The sequence below is a fragment of the Cnephaeus nilssonii genome (genome assembly GCF_951640355.1).
Source record: "Cnephaeus nilssonii genome assembly, chromosome: 6".
Taxonomy (NCBI): Eukaryota; Metazoa; Chordata; class Mammalia; order Chiroptera; family Vespertilionidae; genus Cnephaeus; species Cnephaeus nilssonii.
The window spans coordinates 31,925,526-31,944,515 of record NC_137077.1 but is presented as its reverse complement, the minus strand read 5'-3'; the positions used below and the strand labels follow the sequence as shown (position 1 = coordinate 31,944,515).

At 39.6% G+C, this 18,990-nt stretch overlaps 1 protein-coding gene across 5 annotated transcripts in view; it reads left to right on the top strand.

Annotated features, from left to right (window-relative positions):
- The window catches only part of SOX5 (SRY-box transcription factor 5), a 950,952-nt gene that overhangs the window by 463,273 nt on the left and 468,689 nt on the right, over positions 1-18,990 (top strand). For all 5 annotated transcript variants that reach the window (XM_079773594.1, XM_079773592.1, XM_079773591.1 and 2 more), the window contains one exon: positions 5,943-6,081. The gene's annotated coding sequence lies outside the window, so the exon portion shown is untranslated. The remainder of the gene's footprint in view (positions 1-5,942; positions 6,082-18,990) is intronic.

The window sequence follows — 18,990 nt, the reverse complement described above, 5'->3', positions numbered from 1 at the left end:
TTTGCTGCTTATTTTGTTTACATACAAACAACATCAATTCTAGTTTGCACACATTGTGTTCATTCTCTCTCTCTCTCTCTCTCTCTTGTATTTCTATCTATATACTTCTACAAAGGATTTTCCAAGGATTCATTCAATAAACACTTGTTGCGCACCCATTATGTAAAGCTAGTTCATCGTTTTCACTGTGTCTTAATCAGAAGCTATTTTAGAATATTTTCTTTTCTATAATGGATTCATTTATACTTCAGGATTTTATTAAATCTTGCAAATAACTACATGCGTCAGATTGTGTTTTTTGTTTTTTGACACTTGTTCTTTTAACAGTAACAGCAAATTTTAAGACCTTTGTGCATTTATCAGCCCTTCATGTCAATTGATAATCAGGACAAAGGTTTATATCTTTTTGGCAAATTGATGTGATTGCAGAATTGTAACTATTTTAATCCCAGTACATTTATTCATTCTGTATTTATGTATTTAATGACCAATTATTCATATCACACTATCATTAGATTGTAAGTGTCTAGAGGCATTATAATATTTTTTGAATGAAAGAAGAAAGGAATACATGGATCAATAAGCCTGGTCTCTTCTCAAGACCAAAACTCCTTTATAGGAGAGTTGACTCTGCCCTCACCTACTCTGAGTTAATTCAGTATTCATGTGGTTTTCTAATTATGGGTGCTGAGCCTTTGTATTATTTGCAAAGCAGAGCCAGATAAAGTAAGGACTGATGTTTCATGGAGACCATGAAGTGAAGAGATGGGAAGGTTGACAGTGGTCATTGTGGGAACTTGGCAATGAAAAATCATGGACTTTAGCATTGAACCCATTTAAAAAAATATATATATATATATATTTTATTATTTTTTTACAGAGAGAAAGGGAGAGGGATAGAGAGTTAGAAACATCGATGAGAGAGAAACATCGATCAGCTGCCTCATGCACACTCCTTACTGGGTATGTGCCTGTGACCAAGGTACATGCCCTTGACCAGAATTGAACCTGGGACCCTTGAATCCGCAGGCCGACGCTCTATCCACTGAGCCAAACCAGTTAGGGCACATTGAACCCATTTAATCGTTCTTTATTTTGGAGGTCCTATGACCTAACCTTTACCTTAATAGCTTATACTAGAGGCCTGGTGCACAAAATTCATGCACAGGGGGTGTGTGTCCCTCAGCCCAGCCTGTACTCTCTCCAATCTGGGACCCCTCAAGGGATGTCCAACTGCCCCTTTAGGCCCGATTCACGGACATGCCTCTCACAATCCAGGACTGCTGGCTCCCAACTGCTCCCCTGCCTGCCTTCCTGATTGCCCCTAACCGCTTCTGCCTGCCAGCCTGATCACCCCTAACCACTCCCCTGCCAGCCTGATTGATGCCTAACTGCTCCCCTGCCAGCCTGTTTGCCTCTAACTGCCCTCCCCTGCAGGCCTAGTCACCCCTATCTGCCCTCCCCTGCAGGCCTGGTTCCCCCCAACTGCTCTCCCCTGCAGGGCTGGGTCTCCCCCAACTGCCCTTCCCTGCAGGCCCGGTCACCCCCAACTTCCCTCCTCTGCTGGCCTGGTCACCCCTAACTGCCCTCCCCTGCTGGTCATCTTGTGGTGGCCATCTTGTGTCCACATGAGGGCAGCCATCTTGTGTGATGGAGTAATGGTCTATTTGCATATTACTCTTTTATTAGATAGGATAGAGGCCTGGTGCACGGGTGGGGGGCAGCTGGTTTGCCCTGAAGGGTGTCCTGGATCAGGGTGGGGGTTCCCTTGGGGCGTGGGGTGGCCTGGGTAAGGGACCTGTGGTGGTTTGCAGGCCGGCCATGCCCCCGGCAACCCAAGTGGAGGCCCTATTATCTGGGATTTATTTATCTTCTATAATTGAAACTTTGTAGCCTTGAGTGGAGTCCAGGGCCGGCCGGGGTGTGCGGAAAGCTTGCCTTCCTCCATTGCCGGGGAAACCCAAGCCTCCTGCTCTCTCTGTGGCCGCAGCCAACTTGGTTGGGCTAATTTGCATAGTCGCTCCTGATTGGCTGGTGGGTGTGGCTTGTGGGTGTAGCAGAGGTACAGTCAATTTGCATATTACTATTTTATTAGATAGGATATGCTCAAACCCATCTCCATGGATTCCTAGGTGTGACTAGAACCAAGTGTCATCCCTGTGGAAACTGGACTTATGCTCTTTGATTAGCAAGAATATCACTGCTAAGTGACTTGTATGTGGTTGTCTTGCCTTCTTCTTATTTCTGTTCCTGATGTCTGCAACCTGTACCCTCTCCTCAACTTTGAGGGGTTGGAGGGCACAGAGTGATCAGCCAGACCTGGAGTCCAGGGGACAGCAGCTAATCAAGATTAGGCTAGCACAGTCTCATGTGGAGATGCAGATAATAACCACATAAATGTTTTAAGAAAAACCAAACATATTTAAATTTATCATGGATGCAACTTTATTTTAAAATTGTATTATCTTACATTTCTGGATTACGATAAAGTTTTTAAACCATTTGTCATTGTTTTTTAATGTTCTATTGGATGTATTTGAAAGCAGTTTGGATAAATATAAATAGATGAATATATAAAATATGTAAATTAAGAGCACATACCCTCTCTGATGGAATTGATCTTGTTCCATAGCTACTGGATGTTCAAAAGTAAATTTAAAACTTACTATACTAGTGTACATAATAGTTATCTTTGGTGCTTGATATAATGCATTTACGGTCTCCTTGGATGAGTTTTGGGAGCCTGCATTTTTAAAAGCAAACAAGCCAAATCTCATGCTGGTTGCCAGAGGACCACACCTTGAAGAACATCATATTAGACAGTTTATCAGAAGGTACCTTGGAATGGCCACTCTGAAAATTGAATGCTGATACCTGGTTGGTGCGTCCAATTCCACCACTGACATTGGTGGTTCATTTGATTGTTTTTAAGGCCATGTACTAGTGACATGAACCACTAAGTTAAATAATTCATGAACTCTGAGCTGAAGGATCTCCCAGTTTATGTACACCACAGACTTCTCTGCCATTGTATAACTAGTTGTCACACTATAATGTGGCATTTTCCACTTATATGCTACTTTTGCATACAAGTCTTATTAAATTACCTCATTGACCCTGGACGTATGAATGTTTTTATTACAGAAAGTTGTCGCTACAGATTAAAACAGGCTCAGAGAAAATTGGTTAAGTAGGTCAAAATCATAGAGCAAGTATGTAGCAGAGCTAGATTCTCTGATTCCAAGTTCAGAATTTTCCCCCATTTTATTGCATTTGTGTGCCTTAGGGAATACTAGTTCAAATTTTAAAGTATTTCTTCACCTACCGCAGGTATATTATAATATTCAGAGATTCCTCAATCTTTATAAAGGTTGTAATGTACTGTGTTCCCAGCCATTAGAAAGTGAAATCATTCAGCATTCTTAAGTAAAGCCAGATGCCTCCATTGAGAATGGCAAAGATCTTTTGTAATAGGATTACTTGTACATTCCAGAAAGTTATGACAAGTGACAAATGAGCTAATCCTCAGAAATAACGTATAGACTTGCTGGGAAGGAGCCAGTCTTTGACCACCTCCATTCTACATGTTTCTATCACTAAAGACTCTTCTTGGGCTAGATAGTGCCATCACTAAGGTTCACTCCTTTATTTGCTATGTCTAACTGTTATCTGTGTGTTCATTCGCTCATTCATTCACTCATTCACTCAATAAACATTTACTGAGCACCAATTACATACTAGAACAGGGCAAGTCCCCTAGTTATAAAATTATGAATAAGACATGTTCCCTACCCAAATATGAAGCAAATGATATGTAATTACCACAGAGATGTGAATAAGGGTCTGTTCTATGATTTCTCAACTCTGACAGTTACCAGTGGAAATATTGGTTGGAGAAGTGAGTGTGTGGGTGAATTCGCAGAAAGGGTTGAAATTTGTTATAGCTACGCATCTGGCAGTACTTAAGAACTATGAATGATTTCATGTTTCCGTGGGCACATGGTACATTATAACACATTATGTAATATGCTGGTTGATAAAGCACTTTGTAATAGTAAATCATTGTACCTTTCTTCCCTCGTTCTTAAATCACTGGCCACACAATTCATTCTCACAGTATTGTTCCTAGGAGTTGTTGTTAGGCTGCTTTTTTGTATTATCAGTAATAGAGTGGTAACAGCAGTCTATACTTGAAGGAAGTGAGACAGCAATCACTTGCCTAGGGCCACTCCACAAAAGATTGGCATCATCTCATCTTATCTCATCATTCTCTGTTTAGTTTCTAAGGCTCCAGACTTGTGTGAAAGAATTGCTAGACTGGATATTTTGTTCATTGATTTTCTTATAACTCAGTGTGATGCTTCGTATAAGCAGTAGAATTTTCCGTGGGTGGCCCACTGGCAAGCTTGTCCTCTTTAGGGCCATGTTTTTCAAAAGCTGTCAGAAGGACCCACCCTTCTACTGCCTACTACTTTTTCCAACAGAGAAACCATAGTTGAAGCGCTCTGGTCTATAATAATGGTCTGAGTCTTTGTTGGCTTGAATTTAAGGCACTGTCATATATTCCATCATCAGCTTCTGTCACAGAGGGACATCGAGAGTTCCTGAGGTTTGACGTGTAGCCCAATTGGTTTCTTTTCTGGCCAATATGTGCATTAATCTTATATCACATATTCTCTAACACACACACACACACAAATAATGTTAAAAACCAACATTGCTGAATCTAGAGAGAGAAGCCAGAACTAAAGGTGAAAATTTTTGCAGACTGATTCTACTCAATGTTTAGCTGTTCAGTGGAGAGACCTGGAAGAAATAATCGTGTTTTTAAAGCCAGAAGAGAATTTTATTTGCGTGCTTTAGTCGGGGCAGATTCTTGTCCCTTTCTTGCTACTGTTGTACCTCAGTTTTTCAACTATACTGTCAGGTGGCGAGCCTGCCTCTTAGGTCTAGGAACATATCATGTGTGACTTCTATACAAATACTAGAGGCCCGATGCACGAAATTCGTGCAAGGGGCCCATCCCTCACAGCCATGGCTGCTTGCCTCGGCCCTTGCAGCCCCAGCTTAGTCTGGAAGGTCGTCAGGAAGGACATCTGGAAGGATGTCTGGAAAGTCATTCAACTGTCTGGTCTAATTAGCATATTACGCTTTTTATTATTATAGATGATGATGCCACTTGATGACAATTAGTTGATTCAACTATTTCAATATTTGTTTGTTTCTTGAATATATCTTCTTTTCTATTTTTTTCTCTCTCTCAAATTGCTATTTAAAAAAAGAACAAAACTCCCGTTCGAACACAACAATTATTTGAAACCATTTTCCACAGAGCAAGAGAATACTTTATATAGTAATGACTAGCGAGCCGTGTTTTAATGCTCATGTGATTGACGCAGAGGTTCACAACAGTTCCTCTGGAACCATTCTTGCTTCTTACATTATAAGGCCTGTTCAAGGGAGGGAGCAGAAGAGGGAAAGTTACTTTTCTGTCATATCGATGCAACGGGTATACGGCAACCATATAAACCTTAAGTGATTCCGTTATTACTATGCACTAATTACTGACCTTGGACTTTTGGGTGATATAGAAGAAAGTTCTCAGAACCAGATTTCTTAGTTTTTTGCAAGGCCCTAGGTTTTGAGCTTTGTAAAAAAGTTAGTGTTGACACTGCAGTAGTAGCACAGTAAAGTGGGGACTTGGTTTTTATAAAATGTTATTTGTATCTGGAACATCAGATGGGTATGTGACTGAACATTATGTCTACAAAGTGGACACATGGCAGTAGTTGGTTCTGGCCCCTCTGGAGACACATTGAGGCCAACCGGGAATGCTAACATTGGCTGAGAGGCAAGAGAAACTAACTTTTGTTGTTCCTTAATACTTACTACTTAGACTTTTTAAAGCATGTCCCTTTGTTCTTTGTTTATACCTGATACAGGGAAACTGAGCCATGATCATTTCTTCTTCCTCCAACCCTGGTCTAAGAGCTCCAATTTTGGTATGAAAACCTGTCAACTGTAAGAACTAAAATAACAAGAGAAACTGCCAACGTTCACTGAGGACTTACTACTTTCCAGGTATCTTGAGTTTTTCGCATGCATTGTCTCTGTGAGGTGATTGATTAGCTTGGGCTATTTTGGCCATAAGTGATGGAAGCCCAGTTCAAACAGTCTTGAATGTAAAAGGGGAGGAAGTGATGTTGTTTCAAATAAGTGAAACTATCAAGAGTTGCCTAGCTTCTGGCATGGCCATCCTAGGGCTCATTCGCTATCTCCAGCTCTCATTTTTCTTTGCCTTTCTCAGCTCTGGCTTCATTTTAAGTCTGGTTTTGTGCATATGGCTTCTGCTCAAGCAGATGCAGTCCTTTATCCTAAACCAGTGGTCGGCAAACGGCGGCTCGCGAGCCACATGCAGCTCTTTGGCCCCGTGAGCCACAATTTTTGCTCTTCCATAAAATACCACGGCCTGGACAAGTCTATTTTGAAGAAGTGGCGTTAGAAGTTTAAGTTTAAAAAATTTGGCTCTCAAAAGAAATTTCAATCGTTGTACTGTTGATATTTGGCTCTGTTGACTAATGAGTTTGCCGACCACTGTCCTAAACTAAAAAAAAGTTAGGGCTTCTTTCTTCATAGCTCTATCATAAATCCAAGTTTAGCTGAGGGGATGAAGGGCATTTTTGGCTAGGGCATGGTCATATGCTTATCTTTTATTTGAGAACGTGGGACCAATTGTTTCCCACAGAAAAAAGATGGTTGTTGTTTTTGGTTTGTTTTGTTCTTTTAAAAAATATATTTTTATTGATTTCAAGGAAGAAGGAAGAGGGAGAGAGATATTGAAACATCAATGATGAGAGAGAATCATTGATAGGCTGCCTCCTGCACACTCCCTACCCAGGCATGTGCCCTGATGAGGAATCGAATAGTGACCTCCTGGTTCATAGGTCAATGCTCAACCACTGAGCCATGCCAGCCGGGCTATCCTTCTTCTTTTTTTTTTTTTTTAAGAAAAGATACTAGACAGGTGAAAAAAAAAAATCAATCTCCATGATAAAGCTGCAGTATTTTTTTGTTGTTGTTCACAAATGTAAGAACTTTGCCTCAACTCACATACATAGTAAATATATTGGAGAATGTGGAATATAACTCCATATGTTTGATTCCTAACCCCATGTGCCCACAAAAGAGGTATCAAGCAAGGTTGAGAGTATAAAGACTAGAGTCAGAATTTGTATAGGTGTGATTTCTGGCCCCATCATTTAGACTAATTCTGTGGCCTTGAGGAGACATGTAATCTTTTCAAGCCTTGATTTTATTATACATAAAATGGGTGTAATATTTGTATCTACTTCATAGGGTAATTGTGAAGATTAAGTGATATATATGGATAGACTGCTTTTTGTCTATCCATATATATAGACACGTAAGTGCTCAATAAATTTTGGCTTTATTATAGTGTCTTATTTTGTTTTTTTAATTAACTACAAAACTATTACTGAAAACACCAGTTGTTCTGACTTCACTTTTATCTGCTGATTTAACCACAAGTGCAAGTTGAATTTATAAACCCAAATAGTCAACTGATTTAAATCTCCAATTTCTTCCATCGCTCAGCATGGCAATTTCATTCATTTAATTTAATATTTTGCATTTATTTTATTTTTTTACATTTTTAATATTATTTTTAGAGTCTGTATGACTGTTTAACTCTTTTATTATTAGTTAATGAAAAGGAACATTTGTACAGAAAGGAAACCACATTATTTTAAGACCATCTCCTTCATACTACTTAGAATCTTGTATAAATGATGTACTGTGTAAATATTGGTTGATTTCATTTGTGTTTTATACTTTTAATGGTAAAGTTGTATCTTGAAAGATCATCCATAGGGATTAGCAGGAAATACATGGTTTCCTTTTTCTGAGCTTCTTAGGTGAATACAGATTTGAGGCTAGGGCTGGGCATCAGATATGGGCAATTGGTGGGAAAGGAGAATATGACCCTCCCCGCCACAGACACACTGGCCAGCAGGGAAGGTTCCTTCCTGAAGGTCATTCATCTTTCCTTTCTTATCTATGTCATTTTCAGATAAAGTAAAGGCAGCATAGTGAGAATATAATTTTCTTTAGCAAATGCATTAAAAAACAAACACACTTTGGACTAGACAAGTAGGTTCTTGAAACTGTCTCCATGGTTTGCATTGCCCATGTGCCAACTGTGCGCTTTGTTTATCTGAGATGAAGAAAATTACCTATTTAGCAAGTATCACTTTACTAACCACTAATTTAGCCATTTCCTTTGCACATATTTAAAGATTTTGGTATAATGGGAGTGTTTTGAATATGGATTTACTATCAGTGAAACACAGGAGAGCTGTTTTCCGAGTAAGGTGAAATTTAATGCCAGAATTTCAATATTTAAATGTCTTAGAGATTAGACTATAATGATAAAGATGAAATATGATATGCATATAGGGTATGTATAAACAACTATGTATAAAACACTGTATGTAATTATAGAGCGAGAACATCTCTAGCAAGCGATAATTTTAAACTCCTTAAATGTTACAATAAAATAAAACAGCGTAGTTAGATTAATGCAGCGTGTCTTGAGTCTTGGCTATAGAGAAGGCCCCTTGGCATTACTCTTTACCTAATTTGATCCTCCCACCAGAGTAAGAGGCTTGAATAGAGCCTTACACTAAACTATTTAAACTGACTTTATCTATTTTTAAGGGCTTATTACAGCAACCTGGTCAGCATTCAAAGTCACTTACTCTTTTCATGTGATAAAACAGTTTGGCCACTTTCTAAATTGTAGCATTTGGACTGGTAGCCTAAAGGCTAAAATACCTAAATATTTTAACCAACCTAAGATAATACCTATTCCCTCTATATTTACAGCTTTTTCTTTTCTTCTTAAATGTAATAACACTCTCTAAACAAGAAAGTGCTGCTAGCATCTTGGAGTTTTCAACTAATTCCTCAGTGAAGAAAATGTACTGTGTCCTGGTTATATTTAGTACAAAAATAAGAGGAACGTCTTAGAGACAGAAGTGATTTTTCTAGTTGGTTACCTACACAGAGATGTATTGATTTCTATTGGTAGTACTTGTTTCTGCCTACAGTTGTACATTGTGTCCAGGGATTTAGAAAACAGAGCTTTTAATTCTTTGTAAATAGCAGCATTGTATGAAAGGTTTTTGTTTTGTTTTAACTGCAACTACAAAAAAATATTGTGCACATCGGTTTAAAATGAATTGACCTTTGTTTCAATGAGGGCGGTGTGTTACTGGTTATGGAGTGACTCCATTTGCCCATGCAAATAAGCACAAAGCCAGGATATCATCAGGCAGTGGCAAAATTAAGAGGCAGGTCAGATTTAATGGAAACATCTGTCATTAACCCTTTTACAGAAACTGCCTCCGGGAATCCTTGCAGATAAAAGCTATGCTAAGCTATTTTACCTTGCTTTACTGAGCTGCAAAGGGATGGCAGGCATAAAGTACAAATTCTGCTCAGAGGATTTACTTGAAAGAATGACACATTTTAGAATATGGAAGAAAAAAAAAACACTAAGGCTTATTTGGTGTGTTTTTCTCTATACAAAAATTTTAATTTTTAGGTTTAATACCAGTAGACTTATTCCCTGTTGTTGGCTACATTATGTCATTCTAGTGGGCATCATCTTCTATTTATTTGTGTTTATTGAGAGATGGAGTGAAAGAGAGGAACAAAAAGAGAGAGAGAGAGACATTGATGTGAGAGAAACGTGGATTGGTGGCCTCCTGAGGCACCCTGACCTCGGATAGAACCTGCAAACCTCAGTATGAGCCCTGATAGGAAATTGAGCCTGCAACCTTTTTGGTGTAAGGGATGACACTCCTACCAACTAGCCACCAGGCCAGGCAACTGGCATGCCATCTTTTTATTAATACCTGTACTCACAAATGAAATATTTACATGCTATTATCTGAAAATATGGAAAACACAAAATTAGAAAATAATGCTGTATCCATAGCTGCACATGGTAATATATTTTTCTGTTGTGGAGTGGTAATAAGAAAAAGTTCATTTTGCTATCTAAGCATTTATTGAAGATAAATCGACTTATGAAAGTTTAACAGTCATTCGAATGGCATATATTTTTGTTGCTTCAAATTATGACTTACTAATAGCACAAATATATATGACTCAGTTTGCATTTGCAATGAAATTGAAAACACAATTTTCAGAGTTTATAAGTCAGGCAATAAATTATACTTGAAAATAGATTTTTAAAAAATATGTAAGTGAACATAACAAATAAATAATAATTTGTTAGTAGATAAAGAGGATGAGAGGTGGAAATCCTTGATTATTTCCATAGTTAAAATAAATCCAAAGAATTGTGTCTGATGACTTAGTTATGTTTATTCACAATTTAATTGCCCTTAAAATTACTTTGTCCCTCTTTTCTCTTAATACTTTTATTTTGGCATTTACTTTGATTGTAATATTTTATTAATCATCTCTTTATATGATAATTTGTGTCTTTCTCCCTTAACTTTCTTTGTCTTGCAAGTATCCTGATAACACTATAGTCTAGCCTTTTCTCTCTTCTTCTTCTTTTCTAATATTTTTGATAGTAGGATGCAGAGTCAAGTGTACCTCTCTTTTGATTACTTCTTCTTCTAAATAAGGCTTTAAGCTTATCTAACTACAAATGCATTGTAAAATGAACAAAGTGCCCATTAGCATTTTCTTTCAAAAGGTGAATCATCTCTGTTGCATTGTGTGTGTGCAAGTTCATGGATTCATATCAGTGTATCTGTCTATCTTTGTGTGCTCCTCAGATGTGGGGATACGTGTATCTGTGCTGACCATTGGAAAGCTCTTATTTCCACAGTGTACATGATTAGGCACCTAATCAGTGTGGCTTTGAAATGACAAATGGTTTCATACACTAATACTTCCATTCAATGTGTGACTCTCCTATGTTCAGGAAGGAATGGCATATGAATGTTCAAGAAAGTTGCAGTATGACCCCAGAACTGATTAAAGATAGAGAACTTCCAATGCCATCCCTTCCTCCAAAATCATAGTGCTGTGGGCTCTTGACTCCAGAGATAAGTCTGACCTGCTTAGTTAACTGTATAGTAATGCAAACTCTGGGGAGGGTCAGCTACCTTCCATCAGCTCACAGGAATGTGGCATATGCCAGTAAGACGTTGCCTTTTCATCCAGTTTAAACCATGTGCCTCCTAGGCGTCATTGTCTTTCCTACATGTTTCCTCACTTATGTTGTTCTTTGTATCTAATGGTTGGACAAGATGTTTTGGGATATTAAAATCTGGCTAAGAAGTCTATTTTGAGAAAAACCTTACTGTTTTCATTTTTATCAGGTTTTAATGATTCTCTTCGAAAAAATCCTTTTGGTGATTAAATGCTCAGAGAAAGATCTGTCAGTCAACAAACATCCTGTCCCTGGTTTGCAGATAGGAAACACTATGCATTGAAAAAGAGTGCATAGCCTGGCTGGTGTGGCTCAGTGGTTGAGCATCTACCTATGAACCAGGAAGTCACAGTTCGATTCCCAGTCAGGGCATATGCCCAGGTTGCAGGCTTGATCCCCAATAGTGGGCGTGCAGGAGGCAGCCAATCAATGATTCTCTCTCATCATTGATGTTTCTATCTCTCTCACCCCCTCTCTTTCTCTCTGAAATCAATAATAGAGGCCTAGTGCACAAAATTCCCAGCCTGCACCCTCTCCAATCTGGGACCCCACAGGGGATGTCCGACTGCCGGTTTAGGCCTGATCCCTGTTGGCCTAAACTGGCAGTTGGACATCCTTTCACAATCTGGGACTGCTGGCTCCCAACCGCTTGCCTGCCTGCCACCCTGATCACCCCCTAACCACTCCCCTGCCAGCCTGATTGCCCCCAACTGACCTCCCCTGCTGACCCGATTGCCCCCAACTGCCCTCCCTGCTGGCCTGGTAACCCCCAACTGCCCTCCCCTGCTGGCCCGGTAACCCCCAACTGCCCTCCCCTCCCAGCTTGGTCACCCCTAACTGCCCTCCTCTGCCTAGCCTGGTCACCCCTAACTGCCCTCCTCTGCCTAGCCTGGTCACCCCTAACTGCCCTCCCCTGCCAGCCTGGTCACCCCCAGCTGCCCTCCCCTGCTGGCCCGGTTGCCCCCAACTGCCCTCCCCTGCCAGCCTCATCACCCCTAACTTCCCTTCCCTGCCACCCCGGTCTCCCCCAACTGCCCTCCCTTGCCACCAACTGCCCTCCCCTGCTGGCCTGGTTATCCCTAACTGCCCTCCCCTGCAGGCCTGGTTCCCCCCAGCTTCCCTCCCCTTCTGGCCTGATTGCCCACAACTACCCTCCCCTGCTGGCCATCTTGTGGCAGCCATCTTTGACCAAATGGGGGTGGCCATCTTGTGCGATGGTGTGAGGGTCAATTTGCATATTACTTCTTTATTATATAGGATATATTTTAAAAGAGGGCATATTCCATTAAGGAGGATAAAATGAGGGTTTAGCTTTGATCTTTGCAACTTTTATGTTACAAAAAGAGAGCTGTGACATGCCCTCTCTGATTTTTAATCTGAGGCAAGACATTCATTGACATTGCTTTTCCAAATCCCATGGACTGTTGATCTGTAACTTGGGGGCCCCTATCAGTTAGCTGAGCAGCTGAGAACGTTTGCCACATTTTCTCTCCTAGTGAGAATCAGGACATAAATCCTTGGCTTTCTTCAATCAATAGGTACCTCTTTCTTGAAGGAGTTCTCTGAAGGGAAGAAGCAGTATACCTGACTGATGGGCTTGTTGGCCTAAATATAGATTCTTAGCATGAAAAATTCTCCCATGGTTGATTTTACCCCCAAACCAAAACAGTTCCTTGGTATACTGACAGGTAGTCAGAACTGTCTATTGAAATTACCTTCTTATCCTCATTTTTGTGAAAATTTCAAATTATTAAATTGTTTTCTCAAATATAATCACATGGTTCAGAATGCAAAAAGTATTAAAATGTGTACAATGAAAAATATTTCTCCCATTCCCTCTCTCCACTTGCCCAGTTTCCACTCCTCTCGCTCCCTGAAAGTAACAATTGTAACTGGTAACTTGTATGTTCTTCTAGACTGTCTCTACTTGCTGATCCTCTGTAATCTGTTGTACCTGTCCTCACTTTGACAATTTATACACGTCCATGTTCACTCAACGTTCATGAAGTGTCTTAGTATGACGTGACATTTAACAATGTGCATGTTGAATCTGGGTACTTTTCGCTTGGCTTTGCATCCATCTTTCCACTTATGTTTTGAAGAGAAATTTCATATTTTCTTTGCTCTAATTCTGGTTGCCAGGATGGCTGAATGCCATTCCTGGAAGGGGTGTGTGTTAGAGTTGGCACAGACAGAACAACTGGCACAGGAAAAGGAAACCATTGCTGTGTCAAGGAGATTTATCTATTCATTATTTTAAAAATTATTATCTTTACCACCATTGACCATTTTTTGAGTGACCCATGTCCTGAGTACCATTTTAAACAAAGCACAGGCATGTCCCTGGGTAATGCCCAAGAAACTCCCAGTGGGGTTTGTCAGGACTCTGTAGGAAGATTGTGATTTTGAGAGCCAGATCTTTAGCAATAAGTAGAAAACCATCTAGGATAGTTGTTCAAGTCTGTACTCTGAGGAAGGCTGTAAGCTTTTGTAGGTAACCCTGGGGGGGAAGGGGAAAGAACATACATAACCCTGCTACTTTTATCTCTTTTGAAAATTGTGTCCTTTAAGATTTCTAGTGGAGAATTATTTTAATGGCTTTAAATAAGAGTTTGAAATTCACTGCTCTCGAAGAATAACTGCCTTCACTGTAGTCAAGAATCCAGGATCTCTCGTCCAGCTGTGCCTCACTTTCAATTCTGTGTATCATGAGGGGCAACACTCAGTTAGAATAAGTTGCACCCCACTTTGCAAAACTGATACAATTGTGGAAAAGTTGAGTATAAATGCATGTTATTTAATTGACTTGTACTTTTCATGCGCTGGAGAACATCACTATTTGGAGGGATTCCGTAGGCATTTTTTTTGAAAAGATAAGGATATCTTTGTAAAGTGAATAATGCTCTATTTCACATTGTCTGGGTCTGAGTTTTGAATGTATATTTTCTTTAAGGGAGTCATGTGTATCAAATAAGAGAGTGCACAGTGGCATTGACTTCCTAAATTATTTGGAAGGTTTAGTATTAGGGATACAAATATCGAGGAAAGAAAAGAGCTAGAGGATTGAAAGAAGTTTTATTTAGAAATAATGTAGAAAAGTGGTTTCCAAGTTTTACAGAAGGAGGGGAGGAGACCGTAGCAGCAGAAAATGATCTGGCAATACTTTGAAGATGAGAGAATGGAGAGAGATGATCTAGTTTACTGAAGATTTTTTATTGAGAGAGTGATGACTGTGTAATGAGGAATTTGAAGACACCTATGCAATTCTCTTTCTGATTTTTTTCTTAACTTTACTGTTGAGTTACAAATTAGGGAAAGAAAATTATTTCAGAGTTAACATGATTGAAACATCAGCACTTTCTTTTTTTTAATATATGTTCCTTTTATTTATGTTTTCCCATTTTTTTCTTTATTGATTAAGGTATTACAAGTGTCCTTATCCCACTATTGTCCCCCACTCCACACTCATGCCCTCATCCCCCTGGTGTCTATGTCCATTGGTTAGGCTTATGTGCATGCATACAAGTCCTTTGGTTGATCTCTCCCCCTTAATCCCACCCTCCCCTACCTTCCCTCTGAGGTTTGAGCATCTGTTCGATGCTTCTCTGTCTCTAGATCTGTTTTTGTTCATTGGTTTATGTTGTTCATTATAATCCACAAATGAGTGAGATCATGTGATATTTATCTTTCTCTCACTGGCTTGTTTCACTTAGCACAATGCTCTCCAGCTCCATGCATGCTGTTGCAAATGGTAGGAGTTCCTTCCTTTTTACAGCAGCATAGTATTCCATTGTGTAGATGTGCCAAAGTTTTTAAGCACTTTCTTAAAATCGCTACTCTATATTCTGAAGTTAGTTCAATCTCTATAGCATCTGGTTGAAATGTACATATTAAAGAATGACTGTAAGAGCAGTGTTCCACATGTCACTGGCATTTAATAAATGATTGCTGAATTCTTACTTGCATTCAGATACATCCTCATAATCCTCATTAGCGGCCTTCAAATTCACTAGGCAGTGAAAGGGTTAAAAATCAAGATCCTGCAAAATTAGAAAACTGACATTTTGGGTTTAAATTAATAAATGAATATATGTAAGACAAGGGGATATGGCAGAAAAGACATTCATGCAGTTAGATATTATAAACTGTTTTTTAATACTAGCAAGGCAGTATTAAACATATGGAAGGTAATAAAGGCAAAGGTTGTTCAAGTTGCAGTGTGAATTTTAAAAAATCTATTTCACTTAGACTGGAACCTGAAAAGTTGAAAATCATGTGTAAATTTTTTGTTTAATGCAGTTGTAAGTATAGTTTTAGTAGTAGTTTAGTAATTGTTACCTGGTTCTCCAATTACTTTTTAACTCTGACTACTTAAAGGGGTAAACTGTAGACTTCTGGGGATTCCCCATGTTGAAGAGCAGGTAGAAGCAGAAGAGGCAGAAAGAGGCTGAGAAAGGCCAATCAAAGAGGCAGGAGAGTAAAACTAGAGGCATTCTGAAAACCAAGGGAGGCAAATAATTGAGAGGTGTGTGGACTGACAGGTTTGAATACTAAAGAGAGATTAAAGGGGATGAAGCTAGAAAACAAACTACTGGAGTAGAAGTTTAGCGACGTTGATACCTTTGAGAAAAGAGCTATAAAAAAGATAGGAACAGAAGTATTTGCAATGTGTTGAAAAGTGTTCAGGAGATGAGTAAGAAGAAGTAGTGACCAAGACATAGCTTGCAGGCAATACGATTGTTGTTGAAAGGAAAAGGAAATTATAAATAAGGGAAGCTGGGTCACTTGTGATAATTTGACTCTTACCATTATCTATGTGTTTTAGTGCTATTTGTGACAGATTCACTTGTTTAGAAGGCAGTTTTCTTCTCTTGGTAATTTACTTTAAACAAGTCTGGGATGGTTGGTGCTTTTTTCCCCAACAATTTGCTTGTGGGTTTTTGCTTTTTGTCTACTATTTTAAATGTTAAAAAAATTACTTAAATAGGCATCTTTGCATTGAAACAGTCTTTCATCATTGCAATGAACGCCATATGGCTATGGTACATCATTATTTAATTTACTCTTGAGGTCTACTTGCTAGAATTTGCTTCTTTATTTTTAAGTGAGTTTGCTCTGTACTGGTGTGTGTGTGTGTATGTGTGTGTGTGTGTGTGTGTGTGTGTGTGTGTGTGTGTACACTACACTGTAGTGGTCATTACTTGTTATCAGAGTTGTGCTACTTGTAAAATAACTGTCTTTTATTCATTTGAATGTTGTTTTGGGACTGTTTAAACCTGAAAAAAGTATTATTTTCGACTTAATTTTATTGGAATGAATATAAAAGTACCTACTACCTGTGTCAGAAAAAAAAAATATATACCTATATCTGACATTTTTAAAAGATGGATGTTTAACAACTTTTTCAATGTCTTCTATGGTCATTGGCCTATTAGGCTTTCTAGCTTTTCTGTTATTTGGTAATTTATCCTTAAGACAGTTATTGTTAGGACATTTTAGTATATTTTAGGCTAAGGAGAAGAATGAATGGAAAAGGAATTTTTTTATAGAAGTTGACAGAGGGTTTATATAATTAAAAAGAAAAGTGACTCTGGTGGAAGGAGGGCTGGGGTTAATATAACTAGAAGGGCCAGAAAGAAGCAGAGACATCTATTTTTTTTTTTCCTCGAGAGAAAGTGGTAAGGATAGGCACAATCAGATTAAATTTAGAGGTGGAGGAAAATTGTTAATTAAAAGGGAAGGAGAAGGAACCATACAGTTACTCATTTATTCTCTGTCAGGCACTGAACAATATGCTATGTAGAAATACTGACAGTTAATCTTCATATAGCCCCTTGAAGCAGGTTTTAGTCTGTCTATTCTATAGCTAAGGACAAAGAGAGGGTGACTAATTTGCCCAAAATGTCTCTTCTGAAAGTTGTGAAATATTTATTAGTATTTACTCATTATGTTTACAGAGCTTTAAGTCAAACTATTTATTTTTGTTTCCTGTGATTGGGCAGAATTTATCTACTATTATGTATGAACTAGAGGCCCGGTGCATGAAATTCATGCATGGTGTGTGTGTGTATGTGTCCCTCAGCCCAGCCTGCACCCTCTCCAATCTGGGACCCCTCTCACAATCCAGGACTGCTGGCTCCCAACTGCTTGTCTGCCTGCCTTCCTGATTGTCCCTAACCACTTCTGCCTGCCAGCCTGATCATACCATAATCACTCCGCTGCCAGCCTGATTGATGCCTAACTGCTCCTCTGACAACCTATTTGCCCCTAACTGCCCTCCCCTGCAGGCCTGGTCACCCCTAACTGCCCTCCCCTGCAGGCCTGGTCTCCCCCAACTGCTCTCCCCTGCAGGCCTGGTCCCCCCCAACTGCCCTTCCCTGCAAGCCCGGTTGCCCCCAACTTCCCTCCTCTGCCAGCCTGGTAACCCCTGACTGCCCTCCCCTGCAGGCTTGATCGCACACAACTGCCCTCCCTTGCAGGCCTGGTCCCTCGCAACTGCCCTCCCCTGCTGGCCATCTTGTGGCAGCCATCTTGTGTCCGCTTGGGGGCAGCCATCTTGTGGCAGCCATCTTGTGACCACTTGGGGGCAGCCACCTTGTGTGTTGGAGTGATGGTCAATTTGCATATTATTCTTTTATTAGATAGGATACCTGTATTTGTACATATTTGCATATAATAAGTACACAACTGTATATAGACCTTATCTAAATATATGAATATAATTTGTAAGATTTGGTGCATCTACCTAATAAGAGTAATATGTTAATTGACCGTACATTCACAATACTCACCAGCCAATCAGGAGTGAGTATGCAAATTAACCCAACAAAGATGGTGGGTTAATTTGCATACACAGGCGCCGAGCAACTGGGGGCGGGATGGTTCACACCACCCCAGCCGCTCCGGGCCCCTGGGCAGCATGGGAAGGCAGAAAGGTGGCTCCGGGCCAGAGCAGAAAGGCTGCTCCAGCCAGAGTGAAGGCTGTGCTGGCAGCCAGGGGAACGAAGGCCCATTCTTGCACGAATCTTCGTGCATCAGGCTTTTAGTATTTATATAACTCATATGAGCAACTTTTACATCTAGAGATTTAACCTAGAAGTAGTCCTCTCTAGATTGTGGTAATATAAATAATGATGATAGTAGCTTCATTTATTGAGCAACTACAGTAGTCTCTCCTTTTCTGTAGGGATACATTGCAAAATCCCCAGTGGATTCCAGAAATTGTGGATAGTTCTGAACCCTACATATACAGCTATGATAAAATTTGATTTATAAATTAGGTACAGTGAGATATTAACAACAGTAACTAACAATAAAATAGAACAATTATAACAATATACTGTAATAAAAGTTATGTGAATGTGATCTCTCATGCCGTCTCAAAATTGCTCATTGTACTGTATTCATCATTTCACTTAAAGCAGGGATGGGGAACCTTTTTTTCTGCCAAGGCCCATTTGGATATTTTTAACATCATACGAAATTATCAACTTAAAAATCAGACTGCTATATTTGGTCAAACATTTAATTAACTCACCTCTTATGACTTGGCAGGGCCAGACCAAATTATTTCCCCACTCCTGAAAAAAGAAGCACTTTACAGCTTCTCTGTAGCATATCTGAATTGCCAGCATCACTACTTTTGCATTTTGGGGCCACTTTTAAGTTAAAAAAGGGGGGTTACTTGAACACAAGCCCGGCAATACTGTGACAGTCAATGTGATAACCAAGATGGCTACTAAGTGACGAAAGGGTGTAGAGGGTATACAGCATGG